The sequence below is a fragment of the Dendronephthya gigantea genome, unplaced genomic scaffold, assembly GCF_004324835.1.
Source record: "Dendronephthya gigantea isolate DGI-Jeju-01 unplaced genomic scaffold, DenGig_1.0 000029F, whole genome shotgun sequence".
Lineage (NCBI taxonomy): Eukaryota > Metazoa > Cnidaria > Anthozoa > Malacalcyonacea > Nephtheidae > Dendronephthya > Dendronephthya gigantea.
In genome coordinates this window covers 1000916-1011218 of record NW_021163039.1, presented here as the reverse complement: position 1 = coordinate 1011218, position 10303 = coordinate 1000916, and the positions used below count along the sequence as shown (strand labels likewise).

Sequence of the window (10303 nt, the reverse complement as noted above, 5' to 3'; positions counted from 1 at the left end):
ATTGTCTCACTTTCACACAAAGCTTGTACATTTTATCGGTATCTTGTCAAGTATATAGTCACACAGTAGCGTAGCCAGCCTGTCGATTTGTCCCGCTATGCTAATATTTTTATGTTCACTGACTGTGAAAACAATAGATTTCTAAAGACATGAATAATCATAATAACTCGAAATTTACATAGCGGGACAAAATCGTCAGGCTGGCTACGCCACTGTAGTCACAAGCGATAAGCTAGAGCGATTGGAACAGCTCGTTATACGATGTCAACAACCTGCCAATGTGTCAACAAGCTTGAGCGATCAGGCACACTCTTTTTCCCGTTGAAATGAAAGTGCATGCAATGCTTTGCTTTGCTTTCACCCACTTCGGATCACTAAACTTGCGCGAATCACCTCGTCTACCGAATTACACTTTCTCAGTATAGAAAACAAATGTTTCGGTAAAACAATCCTTTCTCTATCGGGATGAATGAGAAAAAAACCATCTCTCTTCAAAATAATTTATTTCACTGTAAATATTACGGTATGTTTTGTGAGGGTGAATCTCGCAATAGAATAATAGTAGAACGAAATATTCTGGCCTGTCAAGTCTAATTGACCGTTTGGGCCAACCTTAATAATGAATATAGAAATATACTCAAGGAACTCAAAAAAAGTATTCAGATCTATTGTACGTGGTCTGCCAACTACTAAGGCATGCTACAGATACTGCAATGCGATAATTCAGATAATCTCTAACGGTTTTCATACGCGTTTTAAAGCCTGGTTTTCATATGTTATAATTGATCGGCGATGTTCTATGGTCTATTGTCGGTGATGAATGAAGTAAATAATATTCTTCGATAAACAAAAGGATTTTATGCACCAATGAGCACCGACAATAGCCATCGCCGATGAATTACGACACATGAAAACCAGGCTTAAGGACTCCCAAATCATTTATCAAACCGCAAAAGAACTGGCGAAAATGATGAAAGGCCAAAATCAGAAATCGGTGCAAGTGAAGTCTGACTAGTCGGTGTAAAGCACTGAAAACAAATCAAAGACAAATGAAATTTTCGCTATCAAAATTTAATGCACATCAAGAGATTGAGGTAGACCGACCCTTGACTGTAGCCCATAACTGTCTACATGTCTACGAAAGCCAAAAACAAGTGAATCGCGATTGGTCCAAATTACTATAAAAACGTGAAAGAAATTCTTGCGATATGCCATTACTGCGAAACCTTGAAAGTGTTAACAGTCCCGTGCACATAACAAAAGGTGAGTGAACAAAGTCAATCGATTGTTCCGATATTGAATATTGTAACTAATATAACACAGTTCATAATCAGTCGACCATCAATTCATATCTTTTAACAAACGCGTTAATCCTTTTCTGTTGTTTCAAATCAACTCTGAAGAGCTTTTTTTGTAAAGGATTTGTTTCTCGAAGAGGATAAAACCACTACCATCGACTTTGGGACGCCAGTCTTTTTTCATGCTCTTTATTTTTTCTCGTCTTAATTGTATTAAAAAAATGGAACAATTTGAAAATTACCACGCTTGTCAAAAATGTTCGCAACGGTTCAAAACAGCAAATACTGCAGGAAATTTTCATTTTTTTATTGCGCGTTGGTCTGACGAAGGGTAACTGGTTACACAACACCCAAAATATTGAACAACATGTATAAACACCGAACATTGTCTTTTCCATTTTTCTAATATTTATCGACAATGCTTCACTTGGGCGCGGTTGAAAAACAAGCAATACACCTAAATACAATATTAATCAAGTGGGTCAAAGGTCTTCTGAAGTGTTGTCAGAAAAACATAGTGTTAATAGACTTAAGTCCAAATATGTTTAGATTGGGTGTAAACTGGGTATAATTCGAGGTTAATGCGATCATCCACCCCAATAAGTGAGTTACGATTTTTTTTTATGAAAACTGTCAAAGAATAGTTGTCGATTTAAATATTAGGGAGATTTGGTTAGGGCACGTCGTCAAAGACGAGAGGAAAATGTTGTTATCCACAAAATTCTACGAGTTTGCCTGCCATTTCAGTAAAGTGTTTCAAGTCGTTCAACGCTTCGGTAAATCTCTCTGGTATTGCAATGAACGACTATAAGCCTCCACCAAGTTATGAAATCTACTTGAAATGCAGAGAAAAATATTTAATAAATAATTCTATAAGTTTAAACAACACATTATAATTCCTTGCATCACTTGAGAGTACACCGTCTGGTGTTGAATAATACTAAACATGTGTCTAGACAATTTGTCTTCCATTAAGCTGGTTAAGAATTGTTTACAAAGGCTCAGGAATGTTTTAATTATAAATATTTGCCCATTTTAATATTGAAAAGGAGAAAAAATTGGGTTTAAAAAAGCGCTAACTTTTTAATTAACATATATAGAGAAGACAACAAGTCTGGATCGAACCAAAAACTATTGTGATTTTTCGATTTCATTACAAGAACATCGCCCCGATATATCCCTGCTTGCCGCCGACGACGATTTTTCAAATTGAATTGAAACATCACAACAGAAACTGTCCACATGTTCAAGCCTAGTCTCCATATGGCGCTGATAGCTGATTTCCATTGTCGGCGAAAACTGATATAGGGCAAATCTTTTGTTTTTTAAGCCATTTGAATGATCTTATCGCTCTAGTGCGACTTGAAGCTAGTGAAAAACACAGTGGACTGACTTGTGTATGTTCGAAAATTAAACGTGCCTATGCGTTACCCAATTTTGAACCGTATAACATTTCAATATATTTGTGATTCCTGCGCTCTGAAAACTGTGGAACATCCAAATACATAACAGACTTCATGAATTCAGTCAATAGGAGATCGAATTTTTTATCAAAAGTATTTTTTTCACCAGTCTTATTTATTCATCATCAATCCAAGTTTGCCAATCAGTTAGCCTGATAACGCAACCGACAGCGATAATTGATGCATGTTGGGTTGCATGTATGTACAACGATTTTGATGTTTCTAGTTTGCAAGTCGGTTAATGGCAACACTTCGAGCCTTTCCTAATGCGACTTCTACCTATACAGGTTATGCTATGATCTAACCACTCTAGTTTACACATTGCTTTAATGCTTTTCAATTGGGTTTGTTTGGTAATTCACTTTCAACCCACCCTTATGTCGGTACTTAGGTCATCATTGAAATACATATACTGCTAGTCTGACTGACTGCATGTTGAAGTACTGGTAGCCTGTCTGACGGTTGATATAACCACTAATTGGCTGGCTATAGTAACTTACTGCTTTCCAGTCGATTCTATGCAGTGTTTAAATTTTAAACCTCTTCAATGTCCCGATAATTAAGAGTTAAGTTATCGAGTAATGCTAACCTGACTGACCACAATGTAATACGGCTAGCTGCGAATTGCAAGCATGACTAGTTTAGGCATTACTACCTACCAGTGCTTTATTCATTGTGCCTCACTTTAAACATTTCTTAATGCCGATTACCCATATTTACTTTTATATTCAGAATGCTGCATGGTTCTAATACCAGCCTTGGTAGAAAGTAGTTTCTGCTTTGCCATGCTTTATTTAGTGTTTCATTTCAAACATTTCTCAATGTCTGTTGGTCACAAAAGTCCGGATAGTTTGACAGACTTTGTATTGTTCGTAGTATCATATTAACTAGTTAAAAAACTCTGACCCGGTACATTACAGTTATACATATGACTGCTGTAGAAAGTCAAAAGTGAGTGATTCACACTGAAGTGCAATGGTTCACCCATGTGCATTGTAACCTAACCTTTGCGAATTTTAACGAACAGTTTGTTTGGAAATAAGCATGTGTGAACACAATGTAAATATGCATGAGTGCTAAAATTAAATTTTAAAAAATATAAAAAATGTTTTAATCCTACATCGCCACAACCAAATATTTTTGATGGAACACTTAGTGTCGTGGGATTGAACTTGAGGGATTAGTTCTCTCTTATATATATTTACAGCGCGTATTAACATATCGAGGTTACATCACAAGACGCGACAGAAGCCATATCATATAACTTTCAACCTTCAATCTTTTCCAACAGTGTAGGTGCACATCATACGCCGAACATTTAAATGTTCGCAATTTATGCAAATTAGTTGCGAGTTGGAGCAACCAAATTGACGTGTATCTTATGTTTTTCAGCTTGCCCATAATGGACTCTTCAAAGGTGTTTCTGCTGATTTTCCTCATCGCGAGAGTTGCAATTTGCGTCACTCCTGATCCAATGATCGCCCGGCTAAAATTTCGTGCCGAATTAGAATACAAAGAGATTGAGAGCCTGACAAAAGAATACGTAAGAACTTTAGCAATATAAATTACCGCGTTAATTAGCTATTTTAGCGTGTTAGATAGTGTTTTTGTCACGGCAAGGGTATAACATGTGCAGCGAAGAATGGTTCGGTCAAATGTTCTCAACAGCAGGTATGTTAGGGAAGCCTCGAAAACCAGCAAATTCAACGGGGTTTTTGTTAGACCAAATAAAAATCTGCAAAGCGTTTATACCAAAATCGCACGCTGGTCTGCATGCAAACCCAAGTTTAATTAAAGTTTAGACCTCTCGTTGTATTTACATTGTTGATCGGATAAAAAGCTCAGCTTTATGTGCGAGATAGCTATTCTCTATAAATAACCACCCGGAATTATTTAGGTTTTAAAGATATTTCTTGTGTCATAATACAGGATATATACATGCGACTGTTTTGTATATGAAAAATCGTCAATGAACACGGCGCTGTTATAATCACCTTAGGCTATCGTACGTCATGCCTAGGGTCTAAATTACCCATGGTCGAATAATTTAAACATTTTAGGACACAGATATAACGTAAGGATATGTTAAAATGAAACTAGGTCAGTAAACGTCAGGTTAAACCGTTTGGTGGTATGTAGGCAGATTGCAAGCGTTGATCAAAAATGCATGCGAATTTTCGAGGCCCATATTCATTTCATGACTTTGTCAGAATAAACGACATGGCGTTGAAAACCGATTTGGTGACCTCTTCACCTGGCTTAAAACAAATAGGCTCACTGCAAGTTTTAAATATAGTTCCTTTTAAGGTCGGACCCTCGGGATTTTTTGTCTTTGTCAAATACCTGTAGCGAGCTATACAGTCCTCCATGCATGCAGCGATGAATAACATCGTTTGAACTTCCTGCTACCGAAAAAATATAAGCGCGAGTTTATATCTTCCACGAAATTTCGACCAAAAATATCATTTCTATTTCTCAAATCCAGTAGTTTGAGAAAATCCAAGCTATATAAATGACAATGATATTAATAAAAATGACTTTTTAATAATGTACATATATATATACGCAGTCCCTATTACGGTTTATCTATGTACCAAAGAACAAATATATGGATGTTGCTTTCTAAGGTTCAGTTTACATTATCAAATTTTCTGTGATCACAGTTGGAATTTTCAAACGTCAAATCCTAAGTCTCAAAGTATTTGGTAGAAATATTCAAGGAAACAAAAACAGGGAACTGGGAACTTTAATTAACGCTGAGTAAATTCATCGTGGTACTCGCTTCAAAACGTTTCAACTTGGTCTTGGGATTTACCAATGTAAATTTTCAACTGTGAACGCAGGAACTTTGACACTGGTGTAAATCGAACCTAACGCTACAGACAAAACAAGAAAACACTGTATTCAATTATTTTAAATAAATTTCTTATTTTGCATGAGAAAGGCGATGTTGGATATTTTCGAATTTCTTTCACGGCATAAGTGCATGATAATACTGCATGCATGCGGTGAAACACAACAGTTTTTCATGATTTAAATACAAACGGCAACTTTATCGATAAAAAAACAAAGGAGAGGCTTTAAAGAAGCTCAAATCAGTTTATAAGGTCTAAAGATATTCCAAGAATAATAGAGGACAATATGCATAGAGAATATTATCAGTAAAAATATTGGGAGTAAATATTGTTGAGGAACTCTTATCCCTGTAACCCATTTTGGTTTATTTAAAAAGCCTACAATATATAGACAGTCGCTGGTTTTTGCCAACACGGCGGTATTGGCGCAGATGCATTTAAGAGTCAATGTATCAATCTGGGGTCGGTTGTATCAAGCCCGTTTAGCTTAAACGGCGGATAAGTTTAAAATAGAAATCAAGTCTATTGTTTTATTCAACAAGCAAACAAAATGTTTTTAACCTTAATACAAAGACACTGTTTACAACTACATATTCAGCGCATAATATTCAAGTTGACTCATTCAAGAGAGATGTAAGAGTGTTATTTAATTTTGACTTATCCGCCGTTTAAGCTAAACGAGCTTAATCCAACCGACCCCAGCAAAAGACAAGATAAAATAACTAAAATTTGGCTACTCTCCATGTACCACTTAACCCATTAGCGATCAGGGAGAGCCTTGTGTAAATGGCAAGTATAAAGGCTATGCTCATACACACCCTGTCGAGATGCGGCAGACATATATGCGATATGGCCAAATTATCAACCATTGATTGTATCCGTGTATACAACAGGGGACACATACTCCAGAGGTGATTTCCGTTCGTTTTTCTTGTCATATGAATTACTGAGCGTCAACTTTTACGCGTTTAACGGAGCAAAACGAGCAATTCAACGAGGATATGTTTTGTTGCAAAAGCCACAAATTCGGGCTAGAAAATGATCGAAAGTAGGTCATTTTTGCAACGATTCACTTTGACCTTATAGCCTAAACGAGCTTAGCAACCATGAATGTTGTCAATCTGCGCGGATAAAAACACAAATCACTATCGGATTAACGATATAATTGCCCACTTGTGAATTGTTAAACACTGTTTTGTTGCAACAACGTCTTTTCGAATTTCCAGATAAGTCTATATCGCCTTTCGAATTGTTTACCGCGATAAGAGAGGCATGTTTTTATCCATGTAATGTTCAACTGGATGTTTCCAGTCGCTCGATACAATTGCACGAGTTTTCATTGCAGTGCGCAGTAAAAAATCTCATTTTATTCATTGAAATTATCAATCAAAACATGGTACGGATTTAAAATGAAAATGTATCTTAAATATAGCCAGTATTTTTGTGACATTATTATGCGGACAGTAAATATTGACGATTTTAAATATTTTTCATGTAAGAGGTTTGAGAGTCTCAAATTTCAAGGGTTCTCCCTCTTTCGATTGACGTCGGAAATTGCTTTGGGCTATAGCATGTTGCTAGTTACGGACAGTCATATTAAAGCTGAATATATAGTCTAAACAAAAAACGCGAAAGGCTGAGTATAAATATTTTAAAATTTATACCAACCTTCATATAATGTTACCTAATGCCAACTACAACAAATGGCATTTTAATTCGACACGGCGATGTCAACGTTTTGAAAACAATAATACCATCACAGATTATAAGATTTTTGCATTCTGCGCGTAGATGATTTGCATATTTAACGCGGAAACCTCGAGATGTTTTGCACAAGTTCGAACACTCGACGAACGAGCGTGCGAAAGCCGCAAAAAAGAGAGAGAAATATATACACTTGTTAAATAATCTAAAATGTCAATGGAAAATTTATTGCATGAGGTAACCCGGTGCTATTTTCGACCCAGACAAGTACATCAGGCAATGATAGCGTTGAAAGGAGTGAATCAAAGCAGTAATTCGTTCTGACAGATTCAATTGTCGACCGGTTTACACTTTGCACCGGCAATAACCACAAGACATTCTGCACGTTCTTCGAGAGGTCGCTAATGCTGCTTCGCACAACACACACGTGTAACTCAGCATGTCTTAAGACTCTTCTCCACTCATCGCGAAATGAACTCGCAAACTCGCTCCTAGTGCGTGCAAAATAAACTGTCGAGCATTGTAATAAACTGTCAAGCATTATTATTGGACGAAATTACTCGCGACGAGGTTGCCAGTTGGTTTTTGCGATGAGCGATTGAGAGCCTTTAGGGAAGTTTTCACTTCAACGTGCTGTAGCGACACGTACCTATCATTCTTTCCTTGGCACTCGGGTAGAGGTAGAACTAATGGCTTTGAAACAAAGAAATACGCTACGGTACGAATGAAATAGAAAACAGGCCTTAGTTCAGTATAATTCGAGATCGTCACTGAGAAAATTAAAAATTTTTTAGGAACTAACTGCGATGAAACACTATTCAGCCATATCAAGTATTTCAGTGTAGCTTTTTTTAAAGCTGTTTTGGATATCGAGGTTACCGCTTAATCACGATTCAAAACGCTATGTTTATGTATACCGACTTTTCGGTGGAACGAAAGTTTTCGCTCGATTTTTTAAAAATTCCGTCTTGTGGAAAACCGCCCTATGGAAAAAATCCGGTCAAAATAAACATAATTGGAATTTTAGCCTCTTAAGTGGAGCTATGGGTTGAAAGTTTGATCCCTAAAGATCTGTTCACACGATCCAATTTTGTTGGATCCAATTGACTTTTGATGGATGTTTTATAAGCTGTTGACTTGCAGCAAATCAACTAAAGCCAATGCAGTACTGCTTTATCAATATCAGACTACATACCATACGTCAGAGGTGTTGGATCCGACAAAGTTGGATCGTGTGAACTAGCCTTAAATACTCCAAAGTCCCGAGAAACGCGTGTGTCGAATCTCGCAGCTGCGTTAGGAATACGCGTTCTAGTTTCCATCTGAAAACTATGGGATAACGCATATGAATGCACAATTCAGTTAGCCTACTGTTTCTGGATGGCTGTTTTGTTCAAAGCCTAAGAAATAAACTCTCTCTATCAAACCAGTGAGGATCTCTGAAACAATCCTGCCAACTCGATCAATAGCTGTCAGAAAGTATGATTTACGGATTTGTATAAGCGCCCAGGGTTCCAACCGGCTTTAGAACAACCGGCTCCAGGTTTGAAAATGTCGGTTGCTATGAATCTCAGTTCTGAGTCCAATCAATTAAAAAAATTGCGTGATCTGGTAGTTTACAGCTAAGTGGTAGCAGTCTGTATTCACACGCATGACTACGACAAAAATTAGCTCCAATCCTCCGGTCGGAGATAGCGCTCTTTATCATTCAAACGGCTACAACCGAGACATTGGGATCAAGCCATTAATCGAGCCTTAAGGTGCAAAATTTGCAACTTACAGCTATAATTATAGCAGATGTAGGCGTGTAGCTAATGTGCACTCAATTAACAGCCAAGATATGCATATTCTAATTTAGCACTTTTGAAAGTGATGAAGGAAACATTTTAATTGTCTAAACACTCTTTTAAATCTATTTATATTCTATTGTTGACTCTACCGTAATTGGACCCAGGGCGCCATTTACGTAGTCCATAGGTGGGAGAATAACTGCTTTTGACCAAAAAAGGTAAAATAGGTTTCTTAAAAATGAAGGGCCATGATGGGTTGGATTATATAGGCAGACATTATAGTGCTGACGTATTACACATCAGAGGATTGCTAAGATTAAAGTCACCCTATGGGAGTTCTCAGGCCTAAATTTCTATCCCATTTAGTAAATTACGTGGTCTATTTCAAACCAATATATTGGTAATCTAGTTGTACCGGGTGTAAAAAGAGTGAGCTCAAAGCGGGTAATTTTTTCATGATTTGAAACTAAGCTGTCGGGACACACAACAAATTTTGCTCGCCCACGCAAACTGTATGGCGCTTTCAAAGGCATTGATCAATATTCTTTTGCGCTCTACCATCAATATGGCCGAATTGCAAGTCAAGAACTAATGTTCTTGAGAGAACTAATGACTAGTAATGTTCTTGAGAGAACTAATGAACTTCAAGAACTAATGTTCTTGACTTGCAAATTTCTGATTTTTTTCACAGCGATGTTTTTCTTGCAGGCCGATTGTTAGTTGCGATTCTCTACTTTGGATAGTTGTGCTTTAGGATATAAGTTACGGGATGTTTCTATTAGATACATCAGAGCATTCAGTTCACTCGTTCGCATCTGTCAAAATGAGAAAATCTTATCTAATCAGTCATAGCAAAAAGCGCCTAGGTAACTGGGATGGCAGACCTTTAAATAAGAGTAATTAATTATACCTCAGACAAAGTGAACTGGCATTAGTAATTTTAAAAAACAATTAAAAACATTCCTTTTTGAAAACGCTTTTAACCTTCAGTAGAATAGGATAGCTTTCAGTCTTAGTAGAAATATTTAGAATATGTATTTATGACATTGTACAGCGCTTTGAATATCTATATAATCAAGCGCTATATTTAAATAGTAAATATTATTATTACCTGTCACGCAAATTATAATAACTAATAGATATCTTTTCACTGTTCATCGCAGGGGAACTTTTGTACTTGCGTGGACCCGAAT

At 36.8% G+C, this 10303-nt stretch overlaps 1 long non-coding RNA gene across 2 annotated transcripts; it reads left to right on the top strand.

Annotated features, from left to right (window-relative positions):
• The first annotated feature begins 1146 nt into the window (after positions 1 to 1146).
• LOC114524087 lies at positions 1147 to 10299 on the top strand. Of its 2 annotated transcripts, none has more exons than XR_003687071.1 (3): positions 1147 to 1263; positions 4154 to 4304; positions 10274 to 10299. It is a non-coding gene; the product is annotated as an uncharacterized LOC114524087 (long non-coding RNA). The 2 variants fall into 2 exon arrangements; XR_003687072.1 differs by lacking the exon at positions 1147 to 1263 and adding an exon at positions 3992 to 4053.
• The last annotated feature ends 4 nt before the right edge of the window (positions 10300 to 10303 follow it).